General features: G+C 62.7%; 12 non-coding genes across 12 annotated transcripts; all 12 read right to left on the bottom strand.

The window, feature by feature from the left end:
- Positions 1 to 188: 188 nt before the first annotated feature.
- On the bottom strand, positions 189 to 352 carry LOC141174005 (U1 spliceosomal RNA). The gene has a single exon (XR_012252741.1). It is a non-coding gene; the product is annotated as a U1 spliceosomal RNA (small nuclear RNA).
- Positions 353 to 1267: 915 nt separating this feature from the next.
- LOC141173999 (U1 spliceosomal RNA) lies at positions 1268 to 1431 on the bottom strand. Its single transcript, XR_012252740.1, has one exon. It is a non-coding gene; the product is annotated as a U1 spliceosomal RNA (small nuclear RNA).
- Positions 1432 to 2346: 915 nt separating this feature from the next.
- Positions 2347 to 2510, bottom strand: LOC141174356 (U1 spliceosomal RNA). Its single transcript, XR_012252856.1, has one exon. It is a non-coding gene; the product is annotated as a U1 spliceosomal RNA (small nuclear RNA).
- Positions 2511 to 3425: 915 nt separating this feature from the next.
- LOC141174391 (U1 spliceosomal RNA) lies at positions 3426 to 3589 on the bottom strand. The gene has a single exon (XR_012252872.1). It is a non-coding gene; the product is annotated as a U1 spliceosomal RNA (small nuclear RNA).
- A 915-nt stretch (positions 3590 to 4504) lies between these two features.
- Positions 4505 to 4668, bottom strand: LOC141174551 (U1 spliceosomal RNA). Its single transcript, XR_012252908.1, has one exon. It is a non-coding gene; the product is annotated as a U1 spliceosomal RNA (small nuclear RNA).
- A 915-nt stretch (positions 4669 to 5583) lies between these two features.
- Positions 5584 to 5747, bottom strand: LOC141174305 (U1 spliceosomal RNA). The gene has a single exon (XR_012252843.1). It is a non-coding gene; the product is annotated as a U1 spliceosomal RNA (small nuclear RNA).
- Positions 5748 to 6662: 915 nt separating this feature from the next.
- LOC141174451 (U1 spliceosomal RNA) lies at positions 6663 to 6826 on the bottom strand. Its single transcript, XR_012252884.1, has one exon. It is a non-coding gene; the product is annotated as a U1 spliceosomal RNA (small nuclear RNA).
- Positions 6827 to 7741: 915 nt separating this feature from the next.
- On the bottom strand, positions 7742 to 7905 carry LOC141173993 (U1 spliceosomal RNA). Its single transcript, XR_012252739.1, has one exon. It is a non-coding gene; the product is annotated as a U1 spliceosomal RNA (small nuclear RNA).
- A 915-nt stretch (positions 7906 to 8820) lies between these two features.
- Positions 8821 to 8984, bottom strand: LOC141173989 (U1 spliceosomal RNA). Its single transcript, XR_012252738.1, has one exon. It is a non-coding gene; the product is annotated as a U1 spliceosomal RNA (small nuclear RNA).
- A 915-nt stretch (positions 8985 to 9899) lies between these two features.
- On the bottom strand, positions 9900 to 10063 carry LOC141173983 (U1 spliceosomal RNA). The gene has a single exon (XR_012252737.1). It is a non-coding gene; the product is annotated as a U1 spliceosomal RNA (small nuclear RNA).
- A 915-nt stretch (positions 10064 to 10978) lies between these two features.
- On the bottom strand, positions 10979 to 11142 carry LOC141173981 (U1 spliceosomal RNA). Its single transcript, XR_012252736.1, has one exon. It is a non-coding gene; the product is annotated as a U1 spliceosomal RNA (small nuclear RNA).
- A 915-nt stretch (positions 11143 to 12057) lies between these two features.
- On the bottom strand, positions 12058 to 12221 carry LOC141174445 (U1 spliceosomal RNA). The gene has a single exon (XR_012252882.1). It is a non-coding gene; the product is annotated as a U1 spliceosomal RNA (small nuclear RNA).
- Positions 12222 to 12803: the final 582 nt, after the last annotated feature.

Genomic DNA, 12803 nt, shown 5'->3' with positions numbered 1-12803 from the left:
AACAAACAAAGCACAAAGCAAAGGCAAAAGGCCCCAAGCCAACAAAGAAGCAAGCAACTCGTCCCTTCTTAGCCAGGGCAGGGAGAAGGTGGCGGCGTAGGCCCACAAGGGGGAGCCAAAGGCCACGTCCACCTCTCCGAGCTTCTCATCATTCCCAAAGCACTGTTCTGTCATTGACCGGAGGAAATCAGGGGAAAGCGCGAACGCAGTCCCCCACTACCACAAATTATGCAGTCGAGTTTCCCGCATTTGGGGAAATCGCAGGGGTCAGCACACCCGGAGTGCAATGGATGAGCCTCACCCTGGGAGAACCACCTTAGTGATCATGGTATCTCCCCTGCCAGGTAAGTATGAGTTGGAGCCCGCCGGGCCGACGAGCGCCCCTCTGGCGCAGCCCCCCAGCATCGCGGAGTCTCGTGCACCAAAAGTAAGGGGTGGTGTGGCCCGGCGGCGCCTGCACGGACGCTCCCCGAGTGGGTGACGCCGGGCGCTCAAGGCGCAGCTGACGCCCCGTCTGTCCCCCAGAGGGCAGGCCGAGCTCAAGCGGAAAACCGTCCAAGATGCACAGCAGCAGCAGCCTGATCATTTGCATATAGGGGCGGCTGCTCCCAAGCACTACGTCGCTGCGGCCGGGAACAGGCAGGCAGCTAGAGCTCTGCAGCTGCCACCCTCTGCTGGCACCCTGTCGTGACTCACTCAGCTGCGGCCAGGAGGACGCACGGTGGAGGAGGCTCAAGGGCAGGCCCAGCAGCTGCTTCGGGTCGACCGACCGAACGGCAGACAGCTGTGCACCGGCGGGCCACTCACAACTCCAGCTCCGGCCGCGAGATGGGGACGCTGCAAGTGGCCACCCTTGAGCGTGCCTGCGCAGGAGGAGGCTTTCGGCCGCTCGCGCTCTCCCTGGAACACGGCGTTGCCTCGTGTGCTCCAAAGCATGCCTTTGGTTCGCTGCAAATCCAGCATGTTGGGGCGCTAGTCCCGACACCTGCAGAAGAGCAGAGGGAGCCATGTCGTCACCAAGTGAATGAGATGCAAACGAGCAGATCAATCCCCAGCAGCAGGCAGGGGGCGCCAAGTCCAACAAACAAAGCACAAAGCAAAGGCAAAAGGCCCCAAGCCAACAAAGAAGCAAGCAACTCGTCCCTTCTTAGCCAGGGCAGGGAGAAGGTGGCGGCGTAGGCCCACAAGGGGGAGCCAAAGGCCACGTCCACCTCTCCGAGCTTCTCATCATTCCCAAAGCACTGTTCTGTCATTGACCGGAGGAAATCAGGGGAAAGCGCGAACGCAGTCCCCCACTACCACAAATTATGCAGTCGAGTTTCCCGCATTTGGGGAAATCGCAGGGGTCAGCACACCCGGAGTGCAATGGATGAGCCTCACCCTGGGAGAACCACCTTAGTGATCATGGTATCTCCCCTGCCAGGTAAGTATGAGTTGGAGCCCGCCGGGCCGACGAGCGCCCCTCTGGCGCAGCCCCCCAGCATCGCGGAGTCTCGTGCACCAAAAGTAAGGGGTGGTGTGGCCCGGCGGCGCCTGCACGGACGCTCCCCGAGTGGGTGACGCCGGGCGCTCAAGGCGCAGCTGACGCCCCGTCTGTCCCCCAGAGGGCAGGCCGAGCTCAAGCGGAAAACCGTCCAAGATGCACAGCAGCAGCAGCCTGATCATTTGCATATAGGGGCGGCTGCTCCCAAGCACTACGTCGCTGCGGCCGGGAACAGGCAGGCAGCTAGAGCTCTGCAGCTGCCACCCTCTGCTGGCACCCTGTCGTGACTCACTCAGCTGCGGCCAGGAGGACGCACGGTGGAGGAGGCTCAAGGGCAGGCCCAGCAGCTGCTTCGGGTCGACCGACCGAACGGCAGACAGCTGTGCACCGGCGGGCCACTCACAACTCCAGCTCCGGCCGCGAGATGGGGACGCTGCAAGTGGCCACCCTTGAGCGTGCCTGCGCAGGAGGAGGCTTTCGGCCGCTCGCGCTCTCCCTGGAACACGGCGTTGCCTCGTGTGCTCCAAAGCATGCCTTTGGTTCGCTGCAAATCCAGCATGTTGGGGCGCTAGTCCCGACACCTGCAGAAGAGCAGAGGGAGCCATGTCGTCACCAAGTGAATGAGATGCAAACGAGCAGATCAATCCCCAGCAGCAGGCAGGGGGCGCCAAGTCCAACAAACAAAGCACAAAGCAAAGGCAAAAGGCCCCAAGCCAACAAAGAAGCAAGCAACTCGTCCCTTCTTAGCCAGGGCAGGGAGAAGGTGGCGGCGTAGGCCCACAAGGGGGAGCCAAAGGCCACGTCCACCTCTCCGAGCTTCTCATCATTCCCAAAGCACTGTTCTGTCATTGACCGGAGGAAATCAGGGGAAAGCGCGAATGCAGTCCCCCACTACCACAAATTATGCAGTCGAGTTTCCCGCATTTGGGGAAATCGCAGGGGTCAGCACACCCGGAGTGCAATGGATGAGCCTCACCCTGGGAGAACCACCTTAGTGATCATGGTATCTCCCCTGCCAGGTAAGTATGAGTTGGAGCCCGCCGGGCCGACGAGCGCCCCTCTGGCGCAGCCCCCCAGCATCGCGGAGTCTCGTGCACCAAAAGTAAGGGGTGGTGCGGCCCGGCGGCGCCTGCACGGACGCTCCCCGAGTGGGTGACGCCGGGCGCTCAAGGCGCAGCTGACGCCCCGTCTGTCCCCCAGAGGGCAGGCCGAGCTCAAGCGGAAAACCGTCCAAGATGCACAGCAGCAGCAGCCTGATCATTTGCATATAGGGGCGGCTGCTCCCAAGCACTACGTCGCTGCGGCCGGGAACAGGCAGGCAGCTAGAGCTCTGCAGCTGCCACCCTCTGCTGGCACCCTGTCGTGACTCACTCAGCTGCGGCCAGGAGGACGCACGGTGGAGGAGGCTCAAGGGCAGGCCCAGCAGCTGCTTCGGGTCGACCGACCGAACGGCAGACAGCTGTGCACCGGCGGGCCACTCACAACTCCAGCTCCGGCCGCGAGATGGGGACGCTGCAAGTGGCCACCCTTGAGCGTGCCTGCGCAGGAGGAGGCTTTCGGCCGCTCGCGCTCTCCCTGGAACACGGCGTTGCCTCGTGTGCTCCAAAGCATGCCTTTGGTTCGCTGCAAATCCAGCATGTTGGGGCGCTAGTCCCGACACCTGCAGAAGAGCAGAGGGAGCCATGTCGTCACCAAGTGAATGAGATGCAAACGAGCAGATCAATCCCCAGCAGCAGGCAGGGGGCGCCAAGTCCAACAAACAAAGCACAAAGCAAAGGCAAAAGGCCCCAAGCCAACAAAGAAGCAAGCAACTCGTCCCTTCTTAGCCAGGGCAGGGAGAAGGTGGCGGCGTAGGCCCACAAGGGGGAGCCAAAGGCCACGTCCACCTCTCCGAGCTTCTCATCATTCCCAAAGCACTGTTCTGTCATTGACCGGAGGAAATCAGGGGAAAGCGCAAACGCAGTCCCCCACTACCACAAATTATGCAGTCGAGTTTCCCGCATTTGGGGAAATCGCAGGAGTCAGCACACCCGGAGTGCAATGGATGAGCCTCACCCTGGGAGAACCACCTTAGTGATCACGGTATCTCCCCTGCCAGGTAAGTATGAGTTGGAGCCCGCCGGGCCGACGAGCGCCCCTCTGGCGCAGCCCCCCAGCATCGCGGAGTCTCGTGCACCAAAAGTAAGGGGTGGTGTGGCCCGGCGGCGCCTGCACGGACGCTCCCCGAGTGGGTGACGCCGGGCGCTCAAGGCGCAGCTGACGCCCCGTCCGTCCCCCAGAGGGCAGGCCGAGCTCAAGCGGAAAACCGTCCAAGATGCACAGCAGCAGCAGCCTGATCATTTGCATATAGGGGCGGCTGCTCCCAAGCACTACGTCGCTGCGGCCGGGAACAGGCAGGCAGCTAGAGCTCTGCAGCTGCCACCCTCTGCTGGCACCCTGTCGTGACTCACTCAGCTGCGGCCAGGAGGACGCACGGTGGAGGAGGCTCAAGGGCAGGCCCAGCAGCTGCTTCGGGTCGACCGACCGAACGGCAGACAGCTGTGCACCGGCGGGCCACTCACAACTCCAGCTCCGGCCGCGAGATGGGGACGCTGCAAGTGGCCACCCTTGAGCGTGCCTGCGCAGGAGGAGGCTTTCGGCCGCTCGCGCTCTCCCTGGAACACGGCGTTGCCTCGTGTGCTCCAAAGCATGCCTTTGGTTCGCTGCAAATCCAGCATGTTGGGGCGCTAGTCCCGACACCTGCAGAAGAGCAGAGGGAGCCATGTCGTCACCAAGTGAATGAGATGCAAACGAGCAGATCAATCCCCAGCAGCAGGCAGGGGGCGCCAAGTCCAACAAACAAAGCACAAAGCAAAGGCAAAAGGCCCCAAGCCAACAAAGAAGCAAGCAACTCGTCCCTTCTTAGCCAGGGCAGGGAGAAGGTGGCGGCGTAGGCCCACAAGGGGGAGCCAAAGGCCACGTCCACCTCTCCGAGCTTCTCATCATTCCCAAAGCACTGTTCTGTCATTGACCGGAGGAAATCAGGGGAAAGCGCGAATGCAGTCCCCCACTACCACAAATTATGCAGTCGAGTTTCCCGCATTTGGGGAAATCGCAGGGGTCAGCACACCCGGAGTGCAATGGATGAGCCTCAGCCTGGGAGAACCACCTTAGTGATCATGGTATCTCCCCTGCCAGGTAAGTATGAGTTGGAGCCCGCCGGGCCGACGAGCGCCCCTCTGGCGCAGCCCCCCAGCATCGCGGAGTCTCGTGCACCAAAAGTAAGGGGTGGTGCGGCCCGGCGGCGCCTGCACGGACGCTCCCCGAGTGGGTGACGCCGGGCGCTCAAGGCGCAGCTGACGCCCCGTCTGTCCCCCAGAGGGCAGGCCGAGCTCAAGCGGAAAACCGTCCAAGATGCACAGCAGCAGCAGCCTGATCATTTGCATATAGGGGCGGCTGCTCCCAAGCACTACGTCGCTGCGGCCGGGAACAGGCAGGCAGCTAGAGCTCTGCAGCTGCCACCCTCTGCTGGCACCCTGTCGTGACTCACTCAGCTGCGGCCAGGAGGACGCACGGTGGAGGAGGCTCAAGGGCAGGCCCAGCAGCTGCTTCGGGTCGACCGACCGAACGGCAGACAGCTGTGCACCGGCGGGCCACTCACAACTCCAGCTCCGGCCGCGAGATGGGGACGCTGCAAGTGGCCACCCTTGAGCGTGCCTGCGCAGGAGGAGGCTTTCGGCCGCTCGCGCTCTCCCTGGAACACGGCGTTGCCTCGTGTGCTCCAAAGCATGCCTTTGGTTCGCTGCAAATCCAGCATGTTGGGGCGCTAGTCCCGACACCTGCAGAAGAGCAGAGGGAGCCATGTCGTCACCAAGTGAATGAGATGCAAACGAGCAGATCAATCCCCAGCAGCAGGCAGGGGGCGCCAAGTCCAACAAACAAAGCACAAAGCAAAGGCAAAAGGCCCCAAGCCAACAAAGAAGCAAGCAACTCGTCCCTTCTTAGCCAGGGCAGGGAGAAGGTGGCGGCGTAGGCCCACAAGGGGGAGCCAAAGGCCACGTCCACCTCTCCGAGCTTCTCATCATTCCCAAAGCACTGTTCTGTCATTGACCGGAGGAAATCAGGGGAAAGCGCAAACGCAGTCCCCCACTACCACAAATTATGCAGTCGAGTTTCCCGCATTTGGGGAAATCGCAGGAGTCAGCACACCCGGAGTGCAATGGATGAGCCTCACCCTGGGAGAACCACCTTAGTGATCATGGTATCTCCCCTGCCAGGTAAGTATGAGTTGGAGCCCGCCGGGCCGACGAGCGCCCCTCTGGCGCAGCCCCCCAGCATCGCGGAGTCTCGTGCACCAAAAGTAAGGGGTGGTGTGGCCCGGCGGCGCCTGCACGGACGCTCCCCGAGTGGGTGACGCCGGGCGCTCAAGGCGCAGCTGACGCCCCGTCTGTCCCCCAGAGGGCAGGCCGAGCTCAAGCGGAAAACCGTCCAAGATGCACAGCAGCAGCAGCCTGATCATTTGCATATAGGGGCGGCTGCTCCCAAGCACTACGTCGCTGCGGCCGGGAACAGGCAGGCAGCTAGAGCTCTGCAGCTGCCACCCTCTGCTGGCACCCTGTCGTGACTCACTCAGCTGCGGCCAGGAGGACGCACGGTGGAGGAGGCTCAAGGGCAGGCCCAGCAGCTGCTTCGGGTCGACCGACCGAACGGCAGACAGCTGTGCACCGGCGGGCCACTCACAACTCCAGCTCCGGCCGCGAGATGGGGACGCTGCAAGTGGCCACCCTTGAGCGTGCCTGCGCAGGAGGAGGCTTTCGGCCGCTCGCGCTCTCCCTGGAACACGGCGTTGCCTCGTGTGCTCCAAAGCATGCCTTTGGTTCGCTGCAAATCCAGCATGTTGGGGCGCTAGTCCCGACACCTGCAGAAGAGCAGAGGGAGCCATGTCGTCACCAAGTGAATGAGATGCAAACGAGCAGATCAATCCCCAGCAGCAGGCAGGGGGCGCCAAGTCCAACAAACAAAGCACAAAGCAAAGGCAAAAGGCCCCAAGCCAACAAAAAAGCAAGCAACTCGTCCCTTCTTAGCCAGGGCAGGGAGAAGGTGGCGGCGTAGGCCCACAAGGGGGAGCCAAAGGCCACGTCCACCTCTCCGAACTTCTCATCATTCCCAAAGCACTGTTCTGTCATTGACCGGAGGAAATCAGGGGAAAGCGCGAACGCAGTCGCCCACTACCACAAATTATGCAGTCGAGTTTCCCGCATTTGGGGAAATCGCAGGGGTCAGCACACCCGGAGTGCAATGGATGAGCCTCACCCTGGGAGAACCACCTTAGTGATCATGGTATCTCCCCTGCCAGGTAAGTATGAGTTGGAGCCCGCCGGGCCGACGAGCGCCCCTCTGGCGCAGCCCCCCAGCATCGCGGAGTCTCGTGCACCAAAAGTAAGGGGTGGTGTGGCCCGGCGGCGCCTGCACGGACGCTCCCCGAGTGGGTGACGCCGGGCGCTCAAGGCGCAGCTGACGCCCCGTCCGTCCCCCAGAGGGCAGGCCGAGCTCAAGCGGAAAACCGTCCAAGATGCACAGCAGCAGCAGCCTGATCATTTGCATATAGGGGCGGCTGCTCCCAAGCACTACGTCGCTGCGGCCGGGAACAGGCAGGCAGCTAGAGCTCTGCAGCTGCCACCCTCTGCTGGCACCCTGTCGTGACTCACTCAGCTGCGGCCAGGAGGACGCACGGTGGAGGAGGCTCAAGGGCAGGCCCAGCAGCTGCTTCGGGTCGACCGACCGAACGGCAGACAGCTGTGCACCGGCGGGCCACTCACAACTCCAGCTCCGGCCGCGAGATGGGGACGCTGCAAGTGGCCACCCTTGAGCGTGCCTGCGCAGGAGGAGGCTTTCGGCCGCTCGCGCTCTCCCTGGAACACGGCGTTGCCTCGTGTGCTCCAAAGCATGCCTTTGGTTCGCTGCAAATCCAGCATGTTGGGGCGCTAGTCCCGACACCTGCAGAAGAGCAGAGGGAGCCATGTCGTCACCAAGTGAATGAGATGCAAACGAGCAGATCAATCCCCAGCAGCAGGCAGGGGGCGCCAAGTCCAACAAACAAAGCACAAAGCAAAGGCAAAAGGCCCCAAGCCAACAAAAAAGCAAGCAACTCGTCCCTTCTTAGCCAGGGCAGGGAGAAGGTGGCGGCGTAGGCCCACAAGGGGGAGCCAAAGGCCACGTCCACCTCTCCGAGCTTCTCATCATTCCTAAAGCACTGTTCTGTCATTGACCGGAGGAAATCAGGGGAAAGCGCGAACGCAGTCCCCCACTACCACAAATTATGCAGTCGAGTTTCCCGCATTTGGGGAAATCGCAGGGGTCAGCACACCCGGAGTGCAATGGATGAGCCTCACCCTGGGAGAACCACCTTAGTGATCATGGTATCTCCCCTGCCAGGTAAGTATGAGTTGGAGCCCGCCGGGCCGACGAGCGCCCCTCTGGCGCAGCCCCCCAGCATCGCGGAGTCTCGTGCACCAAAAGTAAGGGGTGGTGCGGCCCGGCGGCGCCTGCACGGACGCTCCCCGAGTGGGTGACGCCGGGCGCTCAAGGCGCAGCTGACGCCCCGTCTGTCCCCCAGAGGGCAGGCCGAGCTCAAGCGGAAAACCGTCCAAGATGCACAGCAGCAGCAGCCTGATCATTTGCATATAGGGGCGGCTGCTCCCAAGCACTACGTCGCTGCGGCCGGGAACAGGCAGGCAGCTAGAGCTCTGCAGCTGCCACCCTCTGCTGGCACCCTGTCGTGACTCACTCAGCTGCGGCCAGGAGGACGCACGGTGGAGGAGGCTCAAGGGCAGGCCCAGCAGCTGCTTCGGGTCGACCGACCGAACGGCAGACAGCTGTGCACCGGCGGGCCACTCACAACTCCAGCTCCGGCCGCGAGATGGGGACGCTGCAAGTGGCCACCCTTGAGCGTGCCTGCGCAGGAGGAGGCTTTCGGCCGCTCGCGCTCTCCCTGGAACACGGCGTTGCCTCGTGTGCTCCAAAGCATGCCTTTGGTTCGCTGCAAATCCAGCATGTTGGGGCGCTAGTCCCGACACCTGCAGAAGAGCAGAGGGAGCCATGTCGTCACCAAGTGAATGAGATGCAAACGAGCAGATCAATCCCCAGCAGCAGGCAGGGGGCGCCAAGTCCAACAAACAAAGCACAAAGCAAAGGCAAAAGGCCCCAAGCCAACAAAGAAGCAAGCAACTCGTCCCTTCTTAGCCAGGGCAGGGAGAAGGTGGCGGCGTAGGCCCACAAGGGGGAGCCAAAGGCCACGTCCACCTCTCCGAGCTTCTCATCATTCCCAAAGCACTGTTCTGTCATTGACCGGAGGAAATCAGGGGAAAGCGCGAACGCAGTCCCCCACTACCACAAATTATGCAGTCGAGTTTCCCGCATTTGGGGAAATCGCAGGGGTCAGCACACCCGGAGTGCAATGGATGAGCCTCACCCTGGGAGAACCACCTTAGTGATCATGGTATCTCCCCTGCCAGGTAAGTATGAGTTGGAGCCCGCCGGGCCGACGAGCGCCCCTCTGGCGCAGCCCCCCAGCATCGCGGAGTCTCGTGCACCAAAAGTAAGGGGTGGTGTGGCCCGGCGGCGCCTGCACGGACGCTCCCCGAGTGGGTGACGCCGGGCGCTCAAGGCGCAGCTGACGCCCCGTCTGTCCCCCAGAGGGCAGGCCGAGCTCAAGCGGAAAACCGTCCAAGATGCACAGCAGCAGCAGCCTGATCATTTGCATATAGGGGCGGCTGCTCCCAAGCACTACGTCGCTGCGGCCGGGAACAGGCAGGCAGCTAGAGCTCTGCAGCTGCCACCCTCTGCTGGCACCCTGTCGTGACTCACTCAGCTGCGGCCAGGAGGACGCACGGTGGAGGAGGCTCAAGGGCAGGCCCAGCAGCTGCTTCGGGTCGACCGACCGAACGGCAGACAGCTGTGCACCGGCGGGCCACTCACAACTCCAGCTCCGGCCGCGAGATGGGGACGCTGCAAGTGGCCACCCTTGAGCGTGCCTGCGCAGGAGGAGGCTTTCGGCCGCTCGCGCTCTCCCTGGAACACGGCGTTGCCTCGTGTGCTCCAAAGCATGCCTTTGGTTCGCTGCAAATCCAGCATGTTGGGGCGCTAGTCCCGACACCTGCAGAAGAGCAGAGGGAGCCATGTCGTCACCAAGTGAATGAGATGCAAACGAGCAGATCAATCCCCAGCAGCAGGCAGGGGGCGCCAAGTCCAACAAACAAAGCACAAAGCAAAGGCAAAAGGCCCCAAGCCAACAAAGAAGCAAGCAACTCGTCCCTTCTTAGCCAGGGCAGGGAGAAGGTGGCGGCGTAGGCCCACAAGGGGGAGCCAAAGGCCACGTCCACCTCTCCGAGCTTCTCATCATTCCCAAAGCACTGTTCTGTCATTGACCGGAGGAAATCAGGGGAAAGCGCGAACGCAGTCCCCCACTACCACAAATTATGCAGTCGAGTTTCCCGCATTTGGGGAAATCGCAGGGGTCAGCACACCCGGAGTGCAATGGATGAGCCTCACCCTGGGAGAACCACCTTAGTGATCATGGTATCTCCCCTGCCAGGTAAGTATGAGTTGGAGCCCGCCGGGCCGACGAGCGCCCCTCTGGCGCAGCCCCCCAGCATCGCGGAGTCTCGTGCACCAAAAGTAAGGGGTGGTGTGGCCCGGCGGCGCCTGCACGGACGCTCCCCGAGTGGGTGACGCCGGGCGCTCAAGGCGCAGCTGACGCCCCGTCTGTCCCCCAGAGGGCAGGCCGAGCTCAAGCGGAAAACCGTCCAAGATGCACAGCAGCAGCAGCCTGATCATTTGCATATAGGGGCGGCTGCTCCCAAGCACTACGTCGCTGCGGCCGGGAACAGGCAGGCAGCTAGAGCTCTGCAGCTGCCACCCTCTGCTGGCACCCTGTCGTGACTCACTCAGCTGCGGCCAGGAGGACGCACGGTGGAGGAGGCTCAAGGGCAGGCCCAGCAGCTGCTTCGGGTCGACCGACCGAACGGCAGACAGCTGTGCACCGGCGGGCCACTCACAACTCCAGCTCCGGCCGCGAGATGGGGACGCTGCAAGTGGCCACCCTTGAGCGTGCCTGCGCAGGAGGAGGCTTTCGGCCGCTCGCGCTCTCCCTGGAACACGGCGTTGCCTCGTGTGCTCCAAAGCATGCCTTTGGTTCGCTGCAAATCCAGCATGTTGGGGCGCTAGTCCCGACACCTGCAGAAGAGCAGAGGGAGCCATGTCGTCACCAAGTGAATGAGATGCAAACGAGCAGATCAATCCCCAGCAGCAGGCAGGGGGCGCCAAGTCCAACAAACAAAGCACAAAGCAAAGGCAAAAGGCCCCAAGCCAACAAAGAAGCAAGCAACTCGTCCCTTCTTAGCCAGGGCAGGGAGAAGGTGGCGGCGTAGGCCCACAAGGGGGAGCCAAAGGCCACGTCCACCTCTCCGAGCTTCTCATCATTCCCAAAGCACTGTTCTGTCATTGACCGGAGGAAATCAGGGGAAAGCGCGAACGCAGTCCCCCACTACCACAAATTATGCAGTCGAGTTTCCCGCATTTGGGGAAATCGCAGGGGTCAGCACACCCGGAGTGCAATGGATGAGCCTCACCCTGGGAGAACCACCTTAGTGATCATGGTATCTCCCCTGCCAGGTAAGTATGAGTTGGAGCCCGCCGGGCCGACGAGCGCCCCTCTGGCGCAGCCCCCCAGCATCGCGGAGTCTCGTGCACCAAAAGTAAGGGGTGGTGTGGCCCGGCGGCGCCTGCACGGACGCTCCCCGAGTGGGTGACGCCGGGCGCTCAAGGCGCAGCTGACGCCCCGTCTGTCCCCCAGAGGGCAGGCCGAGCTCAAGCGGAAAACCGTCCAAGATGCACAGCAGCAGCAGCCTGATCATTTGCATATAGGGGCGGCTGCTCCCAAGCACTACGTCGCTGCGGCCGGGAACAGGCAGGCAGCTAGAGCTCTGCAGCTGCCACCCTCTGCTGGCACCCTGTCGTGACTCACTCAGCTGCGGCCAGGAGGACGCACGGTGGAGGAGGCTCAAGGGCAGGCCCAGCAGCTGCTTCGGGTCGACCGACCGAACGGCAGACAGCTGTGCACCGGCGGGCCACTCACAACTCCAGCTCCGGCCGCGAGATGGGGACGCTGCAAGTGGCCACCCTTGAGCGTGCCTGCGCAGGAGGAGGCTTTCGGCCGCTCGCGCTCTCCCTGGAACACGGCGTTGCCTCGTGTGCTCCAAAGCATGCCTTTGGTTCGCTGCAAATCCAGCATGTTGGGGCGCTAGTCCCGACACCTGCAGAAGAGCAGAGGGAGCCATGTCGTCACCAAGTGAATGAGATGCAAACGAGCAGATCAATCCCCAGCAGCAGGCAGGGGGCGCCAAGTCCAACAAACAAAGCACAAAGCAAAGGCAAAAGGCCCCAAGCCAACAAAAAAGCAAGCAACTCGTCCCTTCTTAGCCAGGGCAGGGAGAAGGTGGCGGCGTAGGCCCACAAGGGGGAGCCAAAGGCCACGTCCACCTCTCCGAACTTCTCATCATTCCCAAAGCACTGTTCTGTCATTGACCGGAGGAAATCAGGGGAAAGCGCGAACGCAGTCGCCCACTACCACAAATTATGCAGTCGAGTTTCCCGCATTTGGGGAAATCGCAGGGGTCAGCACACCCGGAGTGCAATGGATGAGCCTCACCCTGGGAGAACCACCTTAGTGATCATGGTATCTCCCCTGCCAGGTAAGTATGAGTTGGAGCCCGCCGGGCCGACGAGCGCCCCTCTGGCGCAGCCCCCCAGCATCGCGGAGTCTCGTGCACCAAAAGTAAGGGGTGGTGTGGCCCGGCGGCGCCTGCACGGACGCTCCCCGAGTGGGTGACGCCGGGCGCTCAAGGCGCAGCTGACGCCCCGTCCGTCCCCCAGAGGGCAGGCCGAGCTCAAGCGGAAAACCGTCCAAGATGCACAGCAGCAGCAGCCTGATCATTTGCATATAGGGGCGGCTGCTCCCAAGCACTACGTCGCTGCGGCCGGGAACAGGCAGGCAGCTAGAGCTCTGCAGCTGCCACCCTCTGCTGGCACCCTGTCGTGACTCACTCAGCTGCGGCCAGGAGGACGCACGGTGGAGGAGGCTCAAGGGCAGGCCCAGCAGCTGCTTCGGGTCGACCGACCGAACGGCAGACAGCTGTGCACCGGCGGGCCACTCACAACTCCAGCTCCGGCCGCGAGATGGGGACGCTGCAAGTGGCCACCCTTGAGCGTGCCTGCGCAGGAGGAGGCTTTCGGCCGCTCGCGCTCTCCCTGGAACACGGCGTTGCCTCGTGTGCTCCAAAGC

Source organism: Phyllobates terribilis, unplaced genomic scaffold (genome assembly GCF_046119375.1).
Source record: "Phyllobates terribilis strain yellow unplaced genomic scaffold, ASM4611937v1 Scaffold_1__5_contigs__length_1240528914, whole genome shotgun sequence".
NCBI lineage: Eukaryota > Metazoa > Chordata > Amphibia > Anura > Dendrobatidae > Phyllobates > Phyllobates terribilis.
Note: the sequence above shows the minus strand (reverse complement) of the source record. Positions and strands in the feature narration are given on the sequence as shown.